The sequence below is a fragment of the Lathyrus oleraceus genome, chromosome 4 (genome assembly GCF_024323335.1).
Source record: "Lathyrus oleraceus cultivar Zhongwan6 chromosome 4, CAAS_Psat_ZW6_1.0, whole genome shotgun sequence".
In the NCBI taxonomy this organism is placed as follows: domain Eukaryota; kingdom Viridiplantae; phylum Streptophyta; class Magnoliopsida; order Fabales; family Fabaceae; genus Lathyrus; species Lathyrus oleraceus.
In genome coordinates this window covers 135,954,876-135,964,475 of record NC_066582.1, presented here as the reverse complement: position 1 = coordinate 135,964,475, position 9,600 = coordinate 135,954,876, and positions in this window count along the sequence as shown.

The following is a 9,600-nucleotide window of genomic DNA, read 5'->3' as shown; positions in this document are numbered from 1 at the left end:
CTATAATGTCTCCAAACTTTTGATGATCTTCCAAGCATAATTCGTTATTTTCACATGAAGAGAAGTTATAGAGGATGTTAAGAAGAGTTATATGAAAGAAAAAAAACACTAAAAAATCTTGAGAATTGAAGGATTTATGGTCCTTGGAACTTTGACTTCAAATTGTTGACTTTTAGGTCAAACCACTTAGAACAAGCTTCTGCACTTGGACTTTCCTTGCATTTCAAAGAACATGGGTTATCATATGAACTCAAAATAAGTTGTCCTTGATTGTATCTTTCTTAAGTTGCTCAAAGCTTAAAGTTGCTTGTTGAAAAAGGCATGGTAATAAACACATGAACCTTTGTCTATCCTTGAGAAGTAAGCAACTAAACTTTGAGATGCTCTTTATTTGAAAAGCCATACCTTGCACAATAAACTCAAGGGAAACAAGACACATTTTTGGTATTTTGATTAGTGGTTAGATAATAAATTAATCAAATAAACACAAAGGTAAAACAAAGAGGTGCTTGGTGATCCATGCAAGAAGCAAACCCAAAGATTGATAAGGGGAAGGACCAAGATGTGACCTTGCTTGTATGAAAAAAATGCAAATGAGATTTGGGATCTTAGGGTTAAAAATTAGGGCATGACAGATCCCCTTATTTAAGTTTCTTCAATTTGGAGATATGAAGGTTGAAATATTCGTCTCAACAAGATTGAAGAGACTTAAATATCAAAGACCAAAATTTTGGCCCTAAGATACCGCAAGATGTTTATGATATGATATGAATGCAAACTAGGATCTATGTGGGGAGAAGCAGCTTCCACAGGGAGAACCGGCTGGGGACAAACAAAGTCCTGCAGGGGGAAAGGGAGAACTCGAGAAAAACCAATGAACAGTTAGAAAATGAACTAAGGATCCTGTAGATGTTTTTGATTGGCTGTATTTTGTGTTAAAACACTAACTGTACTCTGATGTCTTGACTGATGTCATGACATGCTTGAGTAGTATGCTGCAGGACTAGCTAATACAGGATTTACTGAATGTCAAACTGGATGTTATGACATTCATCCCTGACAGCAGATACTGAATTATAGGCCAGTTGGTTTTTTCTGGTGTAGTTCAGTATTTAATTCAGGCTGCTGTTTCAGGAAACTAACAACAGAGCTAGAATTAAGAGACCTAGCATATGGCCTATGTTCTCGACGTCAAACGGAATGTTATGACATTCATTCCTGACAGCATATGCTAAAGTGTAGGCTAGTTAGTTTTTCTGTTATGATTCAGTATTTATCTCAGGCTATTTTTTTCAGGAATCTAACAGCTGTGCTAAAATCCAGGAAACTAACAGCTGAGCTAAATTTAAGAGCCCTAACATATAGCCTATTTGTTAACACCCTAATATGTGGAAATTATGTTAACTTGCTTAACCTTAATTTTAGGAAATTCAAGTACAAGGCCCAAGTGCTGCATTATAAAAGGATGGCAATCCTACTTTCAGAAATCAGGGGTTTGAAGCGTGAAGAATTTATTATATCATCATATTTCACTGCTGTACTTTTATTGTGTCTTGTATTTGGTTTTACTTGTGAGCCAAGCAATTATCACCTATATGATTGCATTGGACTAGGGTGTTCATTGAGTTGTAATTGTTGTCACTCCAAGCTTTTAAGCGTGAGTGCTGTGTTTCTTGATTAAAGCTGTTAAGCACAATCAAGAGTTGTTTGAAGTATAACTTCGCCACTGACTTTAAACTTATTAAAGGTTGTAATCACTGTTGTGATTGAGGGGGAGTGAGTAGGAACTCTGGTCTTAGTTTAGATTGAAATTGCATTGGGTAGGTCTTAAGTGATAGGATTAAACAATTGGTTTAAGTCCTGAATTAATACTGCTTATAATGGATTTCCTCCCTGGCTTGGTAGCCCCCAGATGTAGGTGTGTTTGTCACCGAACTGGGTAAACAATTATCTGTATCTTTTACTGCATTATTCATTTACCTTCTGCATACATTTCCTGTCTGCGCAGAATTGGATGTCATAACATCCAGTGTGACATCGATAGTCTGCTACTAGAATTTCAGATCCAACCGGGAAGACTTATCACAACAAGACTTCGCTGGGGAAAAGCAACGAAAAAAAGGAAAAACCCTGACTTCAAAAGGAGAGGAATATTAACTAACTCTCAGCCAAGTGTTAGCTTAACAAAGGTAATAAATCAAAGGGAGTGATTACCAACTACTAACCAAGTGGTAACTTAACAAAGGTAACCAATCAAAGGTAAAAGGAACTATTACCTACTATCAGCCGAGTGATAGCTTAACAAAGGTAATAAGCTCAAACAGAACGATTACCAACTACCAACCAAGTGGTAACTTAACAAAGGTAACCAATCAAAGTTAAAAAGAACTATTATCTACTATCAGATGAGTGATAACTTAACAAAGATAGTAAGCTCAAACATAATGATTACCAACTACCAGCCAAGTGGTAACTTAACAAATGTAACCAATCAAAGGGGGACCAAAGTTTAATCCAGGACTGAACTAGAGAGAAACGGTCAAAGAGGACTATATCCAATGAGAACATAAACTTAATTGGGGATTGATTCCATCCAGATAATGAACTGGAAGGGAAAACTGAAATATAAATCTTCCACGAGGATCGAGCTCAGTGGGGAATTAGAAAGGATAAACTTTTTCTACTTAAGGTCAACACTCTATTGGAGAGAGGATGCACACACTCTGTGGGGAGATAAGTTCCAGAGAGTGGTGAGGAACTATTGAAAAATGCAAAATATGCAAATAAACATCACGATGTTATGCACATGCGTATGATTATGCTGACAAAATAAACGCAAAGGCACGAGACTGTTAACACAATGCAACTAGGTATGCGACTAATCTTAACAAGATGGAGATGCTGGCAGAGATTCATTAGGGATCCCACCACTCTTGCAATCTAATGTTGGGGAGACTGTTATAAAAGAAGATTTGGCTCGGGGAAGTCACTGAATTCCACTCTTCATGATCTTACCATCCTTGGGATTGCCATTAACATTCCTATTTTGTATTCACAAGTTAAGGAAAATACATATATTTTTTTAATTTTCAAAAATATGATTGTTTAAATATATATATTTTTGTTTGAAAAATGATCATAAAAAATAAATGAAATCTCGTAAACTGAAACAAAATAAGAATAGCGAACAAATGGGTAAAAGGCTCAAATTTTATTGATAAAATGGTAGTCCACAAATGGCGTGACTCCATGGATCATTAAAAAGTTGGAAAATGGTAAATACATGGAAAGGGATACATTGAAATATAATGACCACTATTCTCCCTTACAACTTTGAATTCCACTATGCTCTGGACTTCGGTCAATGAAATAACACGCTTAACTATGGAGTTCTTATTGGCTAGGCTATTGAAAATAAGATGCATCTTGGTTGTATAGGTAGTACCAATAAATCCTTATAAGCCTTCCTTCAACCATGTAGTCCCATACCTGAACAACCTCTGGATCCCTCTCATTCTGATGTGAATTCGGGTTTACTTCTAAAAGCTGCTAGGAGTGTCTCATTGTCATGCCTCATGCACCGACAACCACTCCCTCGCCTTCAGGTGTAACATGTAACCACTCTTTAGCCTCTCTGGCATTACATGCCCACCAACTTCCACTTGTTTCATCCTTGATACCATTTGTAATGCCCTAGACTTCTTTCAGGATTACCGACTGACCCCACAAACCAACACGGGTCTTTTCAGAATGTTTTATCCTCACTCACACACTTTCCTAGAAACTTCCCAGAAGGTCACCCATTCAAATACTACTCCAAGTCAAGCACACTTAACTATGGAGTTCTTTTCTGTTAGGCTACCGAAAAAAAGATGCATCTTGTTTTCGGTAGCCTAACAAATAAGAACTCCATTATTAAGCGTACTTGACTTGGAGTAGTATTGGGATGGGTGACCTTCTGGGAAGTTTCCCGAAAAGTGTGTGAGTGAGGATAAAATATGCTAAAAAGACATGTGTTGGTTTGTGGGGTCAGTCGGTAATCCTGAAAGTAGTCCGGGGCATTACAGGCGCGTTGTTCCAACTATTTACCCTATACATAGAAGATACAGTAGCTAGAGCATCCATCATTTTATTCTCTTCACGAGGTATATGATGAAATTCTATTTTATTGAAGAAAGTTGACAACCTCCTTGCATAATCTTTGTAAGGAATGAGGCCAGGATGACGAGTCTCCCATAACCCTTAAATCTGATTAACAACCAAGGCTGGATCTCCATACACATCCAAGATTTTAATTCTCAAATCAATGGTCTCTTTAAGCCCCATGATACAAGCTTCATATTCTACCATGTTATTCGTACAATCAAACATCAATCTTGCAGTAAAAGGGATATGAGAACCCTTAGGAGTAATAATGATTGCCCCAATTCCATTTATAAGCATTAACAGCTTCGTCAAACACTAAACCCCAACTAGATCCAGGCTCTGGCCATTCTCCAGGCAATGGTTAATCACAATCTTTAGATTTAAAGTCCATAACATCTTCATCAGGGAAGTCAAACCTGATGGATTGATAATCATTAATCGGTTGGTGAGCCAAATGATATGCAATAATACTCCCTTTAATCGCCTTCTGAGTTCAGTACTCAATATCATATTCAAACAATAGCATATGCCAACTGAAGCTAGCATAAATGTACCCGAACGTATCACACACTCGAACATACAACAGAGTCACCATCGAAATTTATTTAGCCCCAAAGGGAAGGGAAAACATCGATAAAACCCGGGGGAAAAAGATATGTTGGGTAAGGAAGTCGGTTATGCAAGGGGAAGGTATTAGCACCCCAAACATCCATGGTACTCCATGGGAACCATTTTGATGGTTCTCACTCGAATAGGTGTGATAACTAAGATTACTCGCAAAAGAATGGGGAAAGGAAAGGAATAGATAAAGTGCTCGGGGAGGATTAAGGCCCTCATGCCTACGTATCCTCATAGTGCAATGAGGAATTCAAAGCTCTGTAGTTCAAAGAACTGAAGGTGGAAGGTGAAAAGAAGTTGTGATCAGAGTATGGTCTGAACCAAAGAATTATATGATTCGAACTCCAACAAGGGGTGAAAACATGAACCCAAGAGTAAAACTGGTATGAACCAACAAGTGAGAGCCTACAACACTGTATTCGGACAACCGAAAAAAGATCGAATTAAGTGTTTGGTTTCACAGCACAAACAACTCTTGGTTCAAAAAGAGGTACAAGGTGGGGCACAAAGATATACTGTATTTGGCTTAAAGAATAGGTATATCACATGAAGTGAATGAAGGTAGAGTATGAATGCATCAATGGAGATGAATGGAGTGAATTGACCAAAGTCACAGAATAGAGTATTTGGTGATGAGTGACTGAAGAAGTATAGTTTGAAACCAAAAGTCAAGGTATATTGGAATCCATGGGAGAAATGAGATTCGTACCATATAGGGAAACAAACATATTGGCCAAAAAAGAAGGAATTAAATATCTGGCAATAAGCAAAACAACTCTAAGTACAAACGCGAACTATTCATTAGGCGTCCTAAAAGGATGAATATGGAATTCCAAAGAAAGTGTATTTCGATGTTAAAGGAATAATATGTCACTAGGTGAACGATTTATGATCGAAAGTAGATAATGGATTATGAGAGATACGAATGGTGTCCTAAGGTGGATGAGAAATAATTAGAAGTATGCTCGCCAAGGATTAACATCCTTGTGCCTACGTATTCTCATTGTGCCATGAGAAAATCAGAGCAATCGTAGTTCGGAACTACGAGGACAAAGAAAGAGATCGAGAATGATGAAAACTATAACTTGCACCAACATAATGGTGTCAAGGGAACTCACAAAGATAACTGGCTTCGAACCCAAGAGCAAAACTGGTATGAACCAACAAGTGAGGGCCTACAACACTGGAGGAACGACAAAAAAAAGATTGAATTAAGTGTTTGATTGCATAGCACAAACAACTATTGGTTCACAAGGTGGGTTGTTTATTAGGCATCCTAAAAGGATGAGTATGAGATGCACAAGAAAGTATAGTTCTATGCAAGGAAGAATATATCACTTGCTGGGGTACAAACAATTTGAGATCAAAGAAGAACAATATCTTGGATCCATGAAGGAATAAACTCTAAATCGAAGAGAGAAAGAGGTATTGATTAGGATGTGGAGGAAACTAGGCATACCCACTCCTATAATAACTATAAATAAAGTGAATTAAATGTTTGGGTACAAGCCAAACAACTCTTGGTTCACAAGGCGAACTATTCATTAGGCGTCCTAAAAGGATGAGCATGGAAACCAAGGAGAAGTAATATTCGATCTCAAAAAGATGGTATTGATTGATAAATGAAGAATGATTGATTAATAAATATGGTAGCTCGCGAAGAATCTGAATTCTCCTGCCTACGTATCCTTATAGTGCAATAATGAAATCAGAGCAATCGTAGTTCAGCCCACTAGGGCTGAAAGCAAGAATGATCAAGGAGGCAAAAAATGTAATTGAATGATTGAATTGAAATGATTAGAATAGACTTGATAGTTATTTGATAAGAATCACACTAAAGTGTATGAGTAAAGGTGGATATGATAAGCAACGAGTCAAACGTCTCGCACCCAAAGATATCCAGAATGAGTGTAGGAAAGCTCCAGTCCCATTCCTTCTTTACTACTTAAGACTCATGGCATGTAATTCTCATCTTAACTTTCAAGTGGAGAGAGAAGAATCTTTATTTTTGTTTCTTGTGTTAAGGAAGACCTTAGCAATCATTCGACTCGAGTTGCACTAAAGTCTATGAATAGAGGTGAATACGATGAGCGCTGGGTCATTCGTCCCATACCCAAAGATACTCGAAATGGGATTAGGAATCCTCCAGTACCATTCCTTCTCCATGGCTCAAGGCTCGTGTCGTACCACTTGAATTATGATTGATAAGTTATTGATGTGGTCCTTGCTTTGTGTTGTTTTGTAGTGAGAGAGAGACTCATGAATCGTACAATCAAAGTTGTGCTAAAGTCTATGAATAGAGGTGAATACGATGAGCATTGGGTCATTCGTCCCATACCCAAGGATATTAAGAATGGGGGTAGGAATTCTCCAGTCCCACTCCTTCTCTATTGCTTAAGGCTCATGCCACACATTTCCAACTTTGATTTAACAAGCTTTTGTAGTTTCCACCTTTGATGTACTTGCATAATCCACTGCTTAGTATGACTGAGAATGCCTTGATTGAAGATCTGACTTGAGGCTTCGAGCTCCACAGTTTAGAAGAAAATTCTTATTAAGTGACCAAGGGTCTTTTGGTCCCTCAACTTAGACTGTGGGATTATACCAATTCAAAGGATTTAATTAATCAAAATTGATTTTGATCAATTTGAATCGCGAGGTTTAAATTGATTGGGATTAAGATCAAAAACTAATCTAATGGTTAAAATAGAATTAGATTATCTTAAGGGATCATGTCATGGTTAATTGCAAATTCTATGTTAGCAAGATCCTATGGGGACATGTTAATGTTGATATTTTGGGATGAAAATTCTAGTCCTAAAGGAGCATGTGATTATAGGAGTGAGATGTCCAAAATTACCCCAAAAGGGTAAAATGGTCTTTTGACAAATTTTAATGGTTATTGAATCTAAAGTTCTAATTATGAAAATTCTAATTAAACGCAATTAAAATATATACTACTCTATTTCTAAAATTATATTAGGTGCTAAAATGTTCAAATTTCTAAAAAGGTTGGTATTCCAAAAATTCCTATTCAAACCTAACAATATTCTTAATATTTGGAATTCCTAATTAACTCCTAATTGGTCAAATCAACCTAAATTCTAACAATCAAAATTATCTAGATAACAAATAAATAACAAACAAAACAAAGAAAATAGCATGGGCCTGTGCAGAACAGGGGGTGTAGTCCAGTTTATATGCATGCAGGAAAAAGAGAGCAAAACAAGGTCGAAATTCATGGGCTTCAGCTGCCAAAGCCCAATGTTGAACCAATTCTTTTCATCCAGGGGGTGTAGCAGAAAAATTAGAGTGAGAAGGTATCTCATTGGGCTTGGAGTGTGATAAACCCAAACAGAAATAAGCCTAAAGATTAGGAGTTGGCTTGGAAAAACCAGAAAAAATTGAATATGCTAGCGCCTTTTTTCCATGGCTGCTCAGACCGTCTGCGCCGGAGCCGCACCGTGGGCCACCACGCCGGAAATTGCTTCGGGCGGCGGCGGCCACCAAAATGGACATTAGAACCACCTCCACCTTAGTCTCTATCTCATGAACAAGAATCTAAACCCCAAATTCTCCAATTTCTAGCCTAAATTCAATATCTGAGACCAAATCCTCAAGAATCCCTAAAAATTCAGACCTAAAATACTCCTCCATGAGCAAGATTTGAAGTTCTTCATGATGGGGGTTTGTAGCAACATGATGCAAAGTCCAGTACAGTAACAAAAATTCAATAAGATGATGAAAAATGGACCTACCTCCGAAGCGGAGACTTTCTCCGGCGAGTGTTAATTGGAGAAGATGAAGACGGAAAATCACTTGTACGAACAGGTAAGATATCACTTTTACTTCCTTCTGATTAACTTGTATTCCAATTATTCTTCTTCGAAAATACTGTAGTGTGATGAGGTTGAGCTCACTCTTCTTGAAGCTTCAATGTGAAGCTTCAATGGAGTTTTGGAAATTGAGCTTTGAGTGTGAGAGGGAGAGGATTCAGAAATGATTGCAGAGAATTGAAGATGATGATTGCAAAAAGTGTAGCTTGAAATGATGATGAAGGTTGTAAATTTATAGTAATTAGGCCTGGGATTAATGTGGCTTGGAGTTAGTTATTGATAGGTTTGGAGTTAGCTTAAGAGTTAGTTGGGATGAACTCAGTGAGTTTAGTTAGTTAACTCACTGAGTTGGAAGTTAGTTAATTGGTTAACTTAATGGAATGTGTTCAAATGGTTTTTTATGACTGGCTATTACAGGTGAAAACTTGAATGACATTAGGCTTTGATGTTGGCTTAGGTACAAGATATAACTATCATGACTTGCAACTGTAGGTTAATAGTGTTTGTGTTGTGTTATGTGATTTTGGTTATGTTTGTGCAGGTTCAAGAGTTTGTTAATTTTGCTGCAGATTTATTGTGTTCAAAATATGTGTGGTTGAAGTTTGATGGAATACCGAACTTTGAAGTGTCGTCGAGTGCTCACAATTTTTCTGGTGTTTATGCAGGTGCCTACTTGCCTTAGATTGCAAGCCTTGGCTATCTTCAATGATGAGAGTTCAAGTTTTAATCCCATAAATTCCATTCTTACAGAAATGCAAAATTCCTGCAAAACGAGCTATGAGTCGACTCAAACAGGGAATGAGTCGACTCAAACATAGTTTTTCCCATAGTTGAGCTGACCTAGGAGTCGACCTGTTCGGACCCGCAGCGAAATGATTCAAAGGGAAACTGGAAATGAGTCGATGCAAGGCTTGAATGAGTCGACTCAATCAGATTTTCCAGAACTAGGTCGACCTGCGACTCGACCTGTTCGGACCCGAAGGTTTTGTGTCGAGTCATG